Source organism: Theobroma cacao, chromosome 7 (assembly GCF_000208745.1).
Source record: "Theobroma cacao cultivar B97-61/B2 chromosome 7, Criollo_cocoa_genome_V2, whole genome shotgun sequence".
Classification (NCBI taxonomy): domain Eukaryota; kingdom Viridiplantae; phylum Streptophyta; class Magnoliopsida; order Malvales; family Malvaceae; genus Theobroma; species Theobroma cacao.
In genome coordinates this window covers 14,047,493-14,057,726 of record NC_030856.1, presented here as the reverse complement: position 1 = coordinate 14,057,726, position 10,234 = coordinate 14,047,493, and the positions used below count along the sequence as shown (strand labels likewise).

General features: G+C 33.6%; 1 long non-coding RNA gene across 2 annotated transcripts; it reads right to left on the bottom strand.

Annotated features, from left to right (window-relative positions):
• LOC108662879 lies at window positions 2,387-3,559 on the bottom strand. Of its 2 annotated transcripts, none has more exons than XR_001928735.1 (3): window positions 3,523-3,559; window positions 2,801-2,883; window positions 2,387-2,426 (listed from the first exon to the last, which is right to left on the bottom strand). It is a non-coding gene; the product is annotated as an uncharacterized LOC108662879 (long non-coding RNA). The 2 variants fall into 2 exon arrangements; XR_001928734.1 differs by having other exon boundaries at window positions 2,397-2,436.

Sequence of the window (10,234 nt, the reverse complement as noted above, 5' to 3'; positions counted from 1 at the left end):
GAGTATTTCTACTCCTAATACTGTGAGTAAACTTATTATCATTTAATTTATCTAAGGTAGTTTTTATGAAATTTTATAAATTTTATGAAAAATGGATTTAAAAAGGATAAATTTCGTGTTTTATAAATAAATGTGTTTTTATAAAATGGTTTTATAAATTGTTTGAAATTAATGATGAATGTTATTTTTTTTAAATAGAGCACATGGAGACTGTGGTTGTTAAGTATGAATTGTATTTTTAATTCAAATGGCTTATGATAGTATGAGCATGCTTGGCTGGTTTATTGTATTGAAATTACATGAATTGTGATTTGCGGTGCAAATTAGTTATTATAAAAAAATTACCTTGTTATGCTGTTAAACTATTTTATGATTATGGTGGGGCTGACTTACACTGCAGTGGCAGGTTTTCGTGGACCATCCTATTAGAGGGGCTCAGTAAATCCGGCTAATTTATTTTACCTCTATGGGAGAGGCGCGTAGGGTAACTCTTGTGGAGGGATTTGAGTCCACTTCACGCTTTACCACCATGTGAAAGTGAGCTTCAGCCAACGCCAAGGGACAGCTATATTATATGAATAAGTCATTTTAACAGCCTTGGCGGACTTGAGTGGATGCTTTGATGACGATCAAGTATCCCCGAGGATGAGTTTTGGCATGAGCCAAATTTTATGAGAGACATAAACCTTGAAAATCATTTTAATTGAATTATAATTGTTTTCATGGGATGAAATAAATTTCTAAGTTATGAAATGCATATTGGGATGGGATATTTTATTGTCTCTATTTGCTCGGTTTTAGATACTTTAGATGGTATCTGTTTACTCATTGGGATTATAAAATCTCATCCCTTCTTCCTATACATTTTTCAGGCTCAAGACAGTTTGTAGATAGTCGAGTAGGACGAGAACTAAGCTCGGAACTGCATTATAGAAAGTAAGAGTTCACAGTCTTACATCCTTTTGGTCAATTAGAGCCCACGTGTCATTGTAGATCAAATCTTATATTTTGGTTATCTGTATTTCTATTCATACAATTTTTACTTTACTTTCATGTGCGAAAAAATTATTTACAAATATTTCTATAGAAATTTATTTTATGAGAAAATATAATATTTTATTTATTATTTTTGAATAGTACTAATTGTCAGTAATTTACTTTTAAATGAACGTTATAGATATCAAAACTTATTTCTAAGTATGAAATATGCGTTTTCCACCTAATTATTACATTTTTAACCTGTCTCAAAATTTTTGACGAAATTGACAAAAATACCCCTCTGAGAAAGAAATAAATTTTCATTGTTTTTGGATGGGAAAATGGTCCATATCGTTTCAAAACATGATTTTAGTTACTGTCGATCACAAGAGAGGTAAGAAAACTGATACGAAAGTCTTGCGAGGTTTCGGTCAGCATTCGGGGTAAAGAATGTCTGACGAGACTTCGCAGCGGTTGTCACGGGCTCGATGGGAGTTCCGGGTCGTGACAAAAACAGTCAAAGAGAAACTTCAACTACACAGGGGTATTTTGGTCATTTTCCCCAAAAATTTCGAAACTAGCTAAAAATATAGTATACAGGTGCAAAACACATATTTCATAATAAAAAATAAGTTTAAACATCTAAAACCTTCATTTAAAATGAAATTATGATTATTTGGATAAAATAAAAATATTGAATAAAATATTCAATTTTCTCATAAAACAATATTTTTATAACACTGCATAAATAATTTTTACAGCATAAAAGTAAAATAAATTCATATATATCATAATACAGTAAGTCAGAGTATTTAATTTAATTTACAGTAACGAGTGGACCCACGAACGACCAAAAGTATTAAAAGCAGTAAACCTACAGTTTTTGAGGATGCAAGTCCAACTGTAGCCCTCAACAAAGTGAGCTATCTACCGACTATCTTGAGCTTGAAAGGGATGGAAAGGAGGGTGGTGAGATTATGAAATCCCAATGAGTAAACAAATACCATCTAAAATATCTAAAGCTGAGTAAATGGAGACAGATAAAACAGTTTAACATACTGAAATTCATCACTCTTCAGCTTGTTTCAACCAAATAAAATCAATTCATATAAATCGAGTAATTAACATGGCTTATGAATTTTTTAAAACTTTGGCTTGTGCCAAAATCATTCTCATACCCAGTTATCAAGGATGCTTTGATCGAGGGCTATCCCAACCGAGTCCGCCAAGGTTGTTAAAAGTCATGTACGTATAAATCATATTTTTATTTTGAAAACATAGTCGTTCTTTGGCGTTGGCTGAGTTCACCCTCACGTGGTGGTTTAGCGTGAAGTGAATTATAAAGTGTTAACCTCAGGAGTTATCCACCCGCGCCTTTCATATTGAGGTAAAAATATAACGGGGTTTATCGTGCCCCTCTAATAGTCTGGTCCATGGAAACCCGCCCACTGCAGTAAGCTAATAATTATCCCACCAATCAATAAAATTCAATAACATGATATGGCAATTATTGTAATTCACAGCCTTTCAAGGCTAAATACACAATTCATATATTTCAACACAAATACCAATTCAGCCATTCATGCAAATATTATCATAAGCCATTCGATTCAAACCATGAATTTACAACACATGAAAACAGTCTCCAATTACTCTATTTTCAAACCATCATTTCATTTCAAGACAAGGTTATAAAATCATTTCATTAAATCACATTTTAATTACAAAACACAAAGATTTACCATTTAACTCATTTTCCATAAAATCACAAAATCGGATAAAAATCACTTTAGACAATTAAGATGATAGTAAGGTTACTCACAATGTCTAGAGTGCGAATTTTTGAAGTACTCTGACTATGGTCCTCGGATGCAATTTCCTTGCCTTTATCGGAGGACTCACCACCTTGACATAGTATAAAATCGAGAAACTTACTACATTGGTACTAAATCGAAATTAAACTAATTTAGAATACTAATGCATGATATGGAATGCAAAATGCATGGGTAACCATCTAAACCCGGTATTGGCCTAATTCGTCTTATCACCTGATTAATTGGCCAACGCGTCCAATTTAGCTCCAAATTGCTCCATTTCTTTTCCAATACCTTAATTCACTAAACACAAGTCAAATAACCTAAAATTTGGCAAAACCATCTTCACTTTTCTTCTTAGAATTTTCGGGCAATAATGGTGCATTAACACCGTGATTTTTCCTACTACTTTTCCACACCATTATTCATCATTTTCTAACCAATTCTCTTAAAATAAAAAATCAAATTCATCCTCACTCAATACAAGGTAGGTTCGGCCATTGATGGGTGATAGGAAAAATAAATTCTTTTCTTGTTGTTTTGCTTCTAGACATGGTAAACTAACTAAAATCACTAACATAACTTGAAATCAAATCAATCCAACATCATTCTCTCTCCATACCCATTCGGCTAGCCATGAATTCACCATGAAAACATGAAATGTAACCATGAAAAATAAGGAGAAATGCTTAAGGAAAATAGATTTCAAGTTTAAATTGAGAAATCTTACCTTTTTCACTTGTTTTTCTTGATTTTCCACACTTTTTCTCTTGAAATTCTCCACCTAGGGTTCTTGTTCTTTCTTTTCTTCCTTTGCTCTTCTTTGGCCAGCCATATGAATGAAAAATGAGCTGATTTTGTGCTAATTTATAAGGAAAATAATGAATGGATGAGATTTTGACACGTGTCACCATTCCATTGGTCCATGGGTCATACTTAGCCATTAAGTAATCTCTCTCCACCACTTAAATTTTCTCAATTATCCATGATAATATTGGGTAAAATCCATGTGCTGGACAAGTGTTGGGTGGTGTAAAATTACAATTTTGCCCTTGGGGTGGCAAAATGACTATTTTATCCTTATGCTCAAAAAAATGTCGGAATTAAAATTCTTCACTTCTCAAACTCAAATTATATTCTAAATAGTCAATCTTGATCAAAAACTTCTTCCAACATTCCAATTTTTAACCTCGGGTGGCAAAATGACCATTTTACCCCTAGGTCATGAAAATTCCAATTTGACTCCAAATCAGTCCTCGAACTCCGAATCACCATTTTAAGTCATTTTGAGGTTTTAAAATTCTCAATTTCATCTTAAAATCTCGAGACTTAATTCAACTTAATTGTACCATTTGTTGCAATACCATCCTTTAACGATTTTCAAGGTACCTAAGTAAGCAAACATGCATTCTTATGTAAGAATGACATAATAAACATATTGTAGAGTCGGGCTTGACAAAAGGAATAGAAAGATGCTCTCTAAGATTCTATTCATGGTTGGGACATAAGCTACACATCTAACAAAGACCTAACCAAGTACTTCGAAGATAAGGTGAGCAACTCGAGCAGACCATTCGAACACTTTAGAGGGAGTATGACTTAGTCAAAAAAGAATATCATTCACTTCAAGCATACACAAGAATAAGGAATACAGGTGAAGTGTGGTAACATGAATTTTTGAAGAAACAAGCCTAAGTGGATCATCTTGCGAGACAAATCACCAAGGTAGTTTTTGTGGCAAGGGATATAGCTGATAAAGTGGAAATCCTTAAAAGGAAAGTCTACCCAACAAAGACATATGGGCAATACATGTTCGACTTTTTAGACAAGGCATATGACCAATATCTAAAAATTGGTCATTTTATTTAGATTGTACTAGGGATGGAAATGGATTTAAACAATCTTTGAAATTAATAAAGGAACCTTTCCTTGCTAATACTTATTATGTGATGAATACCTCAAAACACATTCATTCATGCATCATTCATTCATAAACATTCAAAACAAATATGCAATCATACAATCATCATGACATAAGCACACTTTGATCCATGTTTATGGTACATAAAAAGGTTAAAGAATAACTTAACCACCAAAAACTGTAAGGCAACCTGTTCATCATTCATACCACACTAGGTCTCAAAACAAGATCATGGAGTACAAATAGATAAGTCAAATAGATAAGATCAAAAAAACTCAAGAGGAAATAATGGTTAAATTAGCAAGGTTAATGGAGACGATGACCATCAAAGGAAAAGAGGTAACTGAAGAACTTATTGCTTCGAATGATGATATAAGGGAGCCCTTATTCACTCCACCCCAAATGCAAGCATATAAGATGCCAAAACCATCAATTGGAACATATCCACCTCTGGGTCAAATAGTAGCTTAAAGACATGTTGTGCCAGCTTCAAGTGCCAACTCTTATGATCCCAAGGAGAAAAAAAAGTTGAAAGTGATATATGAGGCATAAAAAAAGCATGATCACTTAGAGGAACAACTTAGAATTGTTGAAAAATTGGACTTTTATACCACTATCGATGTTACGAAATTGTGTTTGGTGCCTAATGTAGTGATTCTAGCCAAATTCAAAAGTTTGAAACTTTAAAAAATACGATGGCACAAAATGTCCAATGGCTTATATTACCATGCATTATCAACGAATGGCTACTCATACGAATAATGATAAGCTCTTGGTTCACTACTTTCAAAATAGCCTTACAAGATCTGCAGCTATGTGGTATGTCAAATTTGATAAGAATCGAATTCAGTCTTAGAAAGACCTCACTAGAGCTTTTGTAGCTCAATTTGGGCATGTTACAGATATTGCTCTACATGGACTTTCTTTGCAAAATATGGAAAAAGAAAACTACAAAAAGTTTTAGAGAATATGCTTAAAGGTGGAGAGACGTGGCCATAGAAGTCCAGCCACCTCTCATTGACAAGGAAACAACAGTGTTATTTATCAACACCTTGTGTACGCCATACTATGAAAGGCTAATTGGCAATGCCACAAAAAATTTTACCGACATAATAATTTCAAGAGAGATTATTGAAAGTGCTATCAAGCAAGGTAATAGCGGTGAATGATGCAACTAAAGACGATCAATCAAAGAAAAAGGAAGGAGAGGTGTAAGCTGTTATTCTTGAGGGTTTCAATCAATATCCCCCATATTACCCTTTTTACCCTATAGTCAATAATGTCTCAAAATCCATACCAAAAAATTCATCCGCCAACCTTTTCAACAAACATTAGTCCCCAAGGTCATACATACAATCAAAAGAGACCATGGAATAACCAGGACAAAAAGCAATTTGACCCAATCCCTATGACATATACAGCTTTGTTTCCATAACTCATTGAAAACCACCTCGTTACGCCTATTTTTCTGGAACCCTTAAAGCCACCTTACCCTAAATGGTATGATGTTAATGCTCATTGTGATTATCATTATGGAGCTCAAGGTCATTTCGCCAAGAATTGCAATTGAAGTGTAAGGCGCAAAGTTTGGTCAAAGTAGGATTGTTAAGATGATCCAAGTGTTAATGGGAACCTATTACTTAATCACACAAGGGGTTCTATATATGTCATGAATAGTTGAAAGGTGCGTTACATCAAGAAAAGTGTGGATGAGGTAAAAACTCCAATGATTAAGATATTCAAAGTAATGATTAAGGTTGGCATGCTTCAAACATCAAACACTGAGCAATCAAAATGCAATTTTGATCTCTCTTTCGATTACACAAGGGAATGTTAAGGCATTCTATCCAATTTCTCATCAAGGAAACATCTATTCCTGATTGAAAAGAAAGCTATTAGAAATAAAAGAATTGATGCTTAAAGAAGTAAAAGTCAATTCTTGAAAGGTAGAAACAAAATGGAAAAACACTGGAAAAGAAAAATCGACTTCTCAAGTATTAAATCATCAATTCTCAAAGCTACAAAGAGGAAAGATTGGAAACTTGTGAAAGAAGCAAAGATGGAGAATAGGATAAGGATGGAGCAAAAAAATAGAATTTGAAATTTCAATTTAGCACTCAATAAATAAGAAAAAACAACTTCTGAAAAAGGCAATGATTGATTCTCACAAAACATAATGCTCTAGACTCGAAGTGAGACAAGAAAAACCAACTACTTAGAAATGCACTGATCAACTCTCACCAAATAGAAAGCATTAGACTCAAATTGAAACAAGAAGAATTGATGCCTCAAAGTTAAAAGATCAATTCTTAGAAAACAGAATGTCTTATATTGAAAAAGAATCAACTTCTCACATGTCCATTGATAGATTCTTGAAGGTTAACTAACGTAATTCAAGTGGCCTCAATTTTTGAAAATTGAATAAAAACTTTTTGCTAGCTGGCAGAAATGAAGAAAACCTATAAATACCTTTATGAACGACTTTTTCAAGTGAAAAGAATAGAGAAAAATAGCTAAAAAGAAAATAGAGAAAGAAAATCATTCTAAAAGAGAAGAGAGTAAAAATTTCTCAAAGTTCATTCCTTTCTTTCTCTACAACAAACTCCCAAAAACAAAGTATCATTTCCTAAGCTTACATTCCTAGATTCATCTTCAGTCTCTTGTACTAAACTCAGCTCATCAGCCTTATTAAAGGTTTAAAGCTTTGTAATCCACTGTTGTAAGGTTATACCTCTATAGCGAAAGGTAGAAAGGTTATACCTCCGTGAAAAGGTAGAGAGGTTATGCTTGATCCTTAAAAGCAGTGTTGTAAAGTTTGTACTTGATGTTGAAAAAGGTAGTGACTTGTTAAGAGGTTGTGATTGTCACAACCTAATTTTCGAGCCATGACCGGCGTAAAGGCCCAATGGGCTCAACCCACCAAGCCCAAGCAAGCCTACTTACATGATCTTATATGTTAATCCATATTTCATTTGAATTCGAAATTCATAATCTCAATTACCATTCCTTTGAAAACAACTCATAAACCTCAACTATACTTTCAAAATGGCATCATCAACCATAATACACATATATAGTTTGACAAATGAATCTCAGCATTTTTCAACAAGTATTCATATACACGTAATTAGAACTTGACCGTCAACGGAGTGACTCTGGGCACGATTGATATCACTTAGTGTCATGTTAAACCTACCGAGCAATGTATAGGAAGGAGCACCTCATCCTAGGATCCAATCACCTTTAACTCAGGAAAACCTAAAACATGAATTTTAAAAACATGAGTACAAACTCAGTGAGTGAACATAGGAAGGGAACAAGCAATGTTGAGGAAGGTTTAGAAATCATGATGTACATATTTGAAAATAATGCAACTTAGTTCACGTTCTTATTAAAATCCCTCCATCAAACCCCTGGTTATTAAATCATTTCATAATAAAGGAACCATATTTAGCATGAAATCGGAGAGAGAGAAAATTTTCAGCAATCATCCAAGCAAGGCAATATAAACAGAATGTTTCTTGCTGTAATAAAATCAACTCACAAGATAATGGGCAATTTTCAAGATTCATCATGCCATATAATCACATATTATAATCATAATCTTTCTATTGTATATACATATACTTAAGCATATATCAATTAGTATACCACCACATCTCATCCAACTCATGTGCATCATTACCGGCATGTGCACTACCCACTCCGCACATGTACGGTTGTAAATATCACAACAGCATCATTACCGGCATGTGCACTGCCCACTCCGCACATGCACGGTTGTGAATATCACGACAGCATCATTACCGGCATGTGCACTGCCCAGTCCGCACATGCACGGTTACATCAATTATACAAAATTACTTAACAATATATATATGTATCATATATCTTTATATACATATCAGCGTCATATAGAAGTACATAAATTCATCACAATCATGTTCCACATCACAAAAACATTTCACTAAAGACTTGTTCCAGTGCAAGTTTTTGAAGAAAAACCAATAAAACATTTAGGGGATTCAATCAAACATAAATGTGTATATCTCAAAACATTTTAATGCAAGTTCGCTCACTTTACTATAGCGACATATTACATCGATATTTGATCGAAGGTGTCTCTAACTATTTTCACTGGCCGGTTGCTCGTTATTTGCTCCAGCACACCACCACAGTACTCTAACCTTATCTTTGCACTTCCTAACAATAATACGAACTCAATATATTTAATTATATACGTATACGGGCAGCACTTCAATCAATTAATCCTTACTCAAATTTATATTTTTCATCCTATCATGAAACCATCTTCAACTAACTCACATCTTAATACATTTTTACTAAACTTACTTATATCCATTGCTTATGAAATTCCTTAGATTATATCACCGACAACTTATTTATGATGTCACGTGCCTACTTCAACCTTTCTAAATAATTTTTGCCCAAATCCATCTTATATTTCCACACATAATCCACATATATGGCAGCAACAATCTGTAAAGCCTGACCTTATAAAATACTTGTCATGATATACATGTGATGATAGCTTGATTGCATGCTAGGAGAGTCTCGAAAAATTTACAAAAGTAGGTATTGTACCTAGAGATACAACAAAGTTGATTTAATCCTCGAACTAGATCAAATGGGAATTTTAAGGTGAAATTAGGAGCTTCACAGTCCAAGGATGACTCAAAATGGTAATTCGGAGTTTGAAGATCAATTTGGAGTCAAACCAGAATTTTCACTATCTAGGGGCAAAATGGTCATTTGTCACCTGGAGACAAAATGGAAATTTTTAGAAAATATTTTTTGGCCCCATTTCACTTATTGGAGTATGATTTAAGGTTGAGAAATGAAAAAAAATTGTGATCCCGGTATTTTTCAGAGCATAAAGGTAAAATGGTAATTTTACCATTCCGGGAGCAAAATTGTAATTTTACACACCCGACACTTGTCCAGCACATGGATTTTACCTAATTTTATCATGGATAATTGAAGGGATTTATATGGTGGAGAGAGAAAGCTTAATAGTTAAGAAATAAAAATGAGCCAATGAAATGGTGACACATGGCATGTTAATATCCATTTATTTTTTTTAGCTTTAAAATCAGCAAAAATCAAGCTATTTTCTTCATTATGGCAGGCCAAAGCATGAAGTGAAGAAGAACAAAGAAAGAACAAAACTTAGGTGGGAAAATTGAAGAAACAATGTGAGATTTCAAGGGATTAAGCTAATTAAGGTAAAATTTTGTAATTTTATCTTGTGATTTACACTGACCATGCTTTCTTTTTCATTTTCCATGCTTAGAACTCAATTTTTCATGATGAACCCATGCTGGCCAAATTTGAGAGGAGAGGTTTTGAGCATTGATTTTGCTAGATTTCAAGTTAATTAAGTGTTTTTGGTTGTTTAGTAATGGAAAGTATGAAAATCTAACAAGAAATTACTTTGTTCTTCACAAACCCACAAGAGGCCGAATTTTCTAGGGAGGATATTGAGGCTGAAATTGATGAT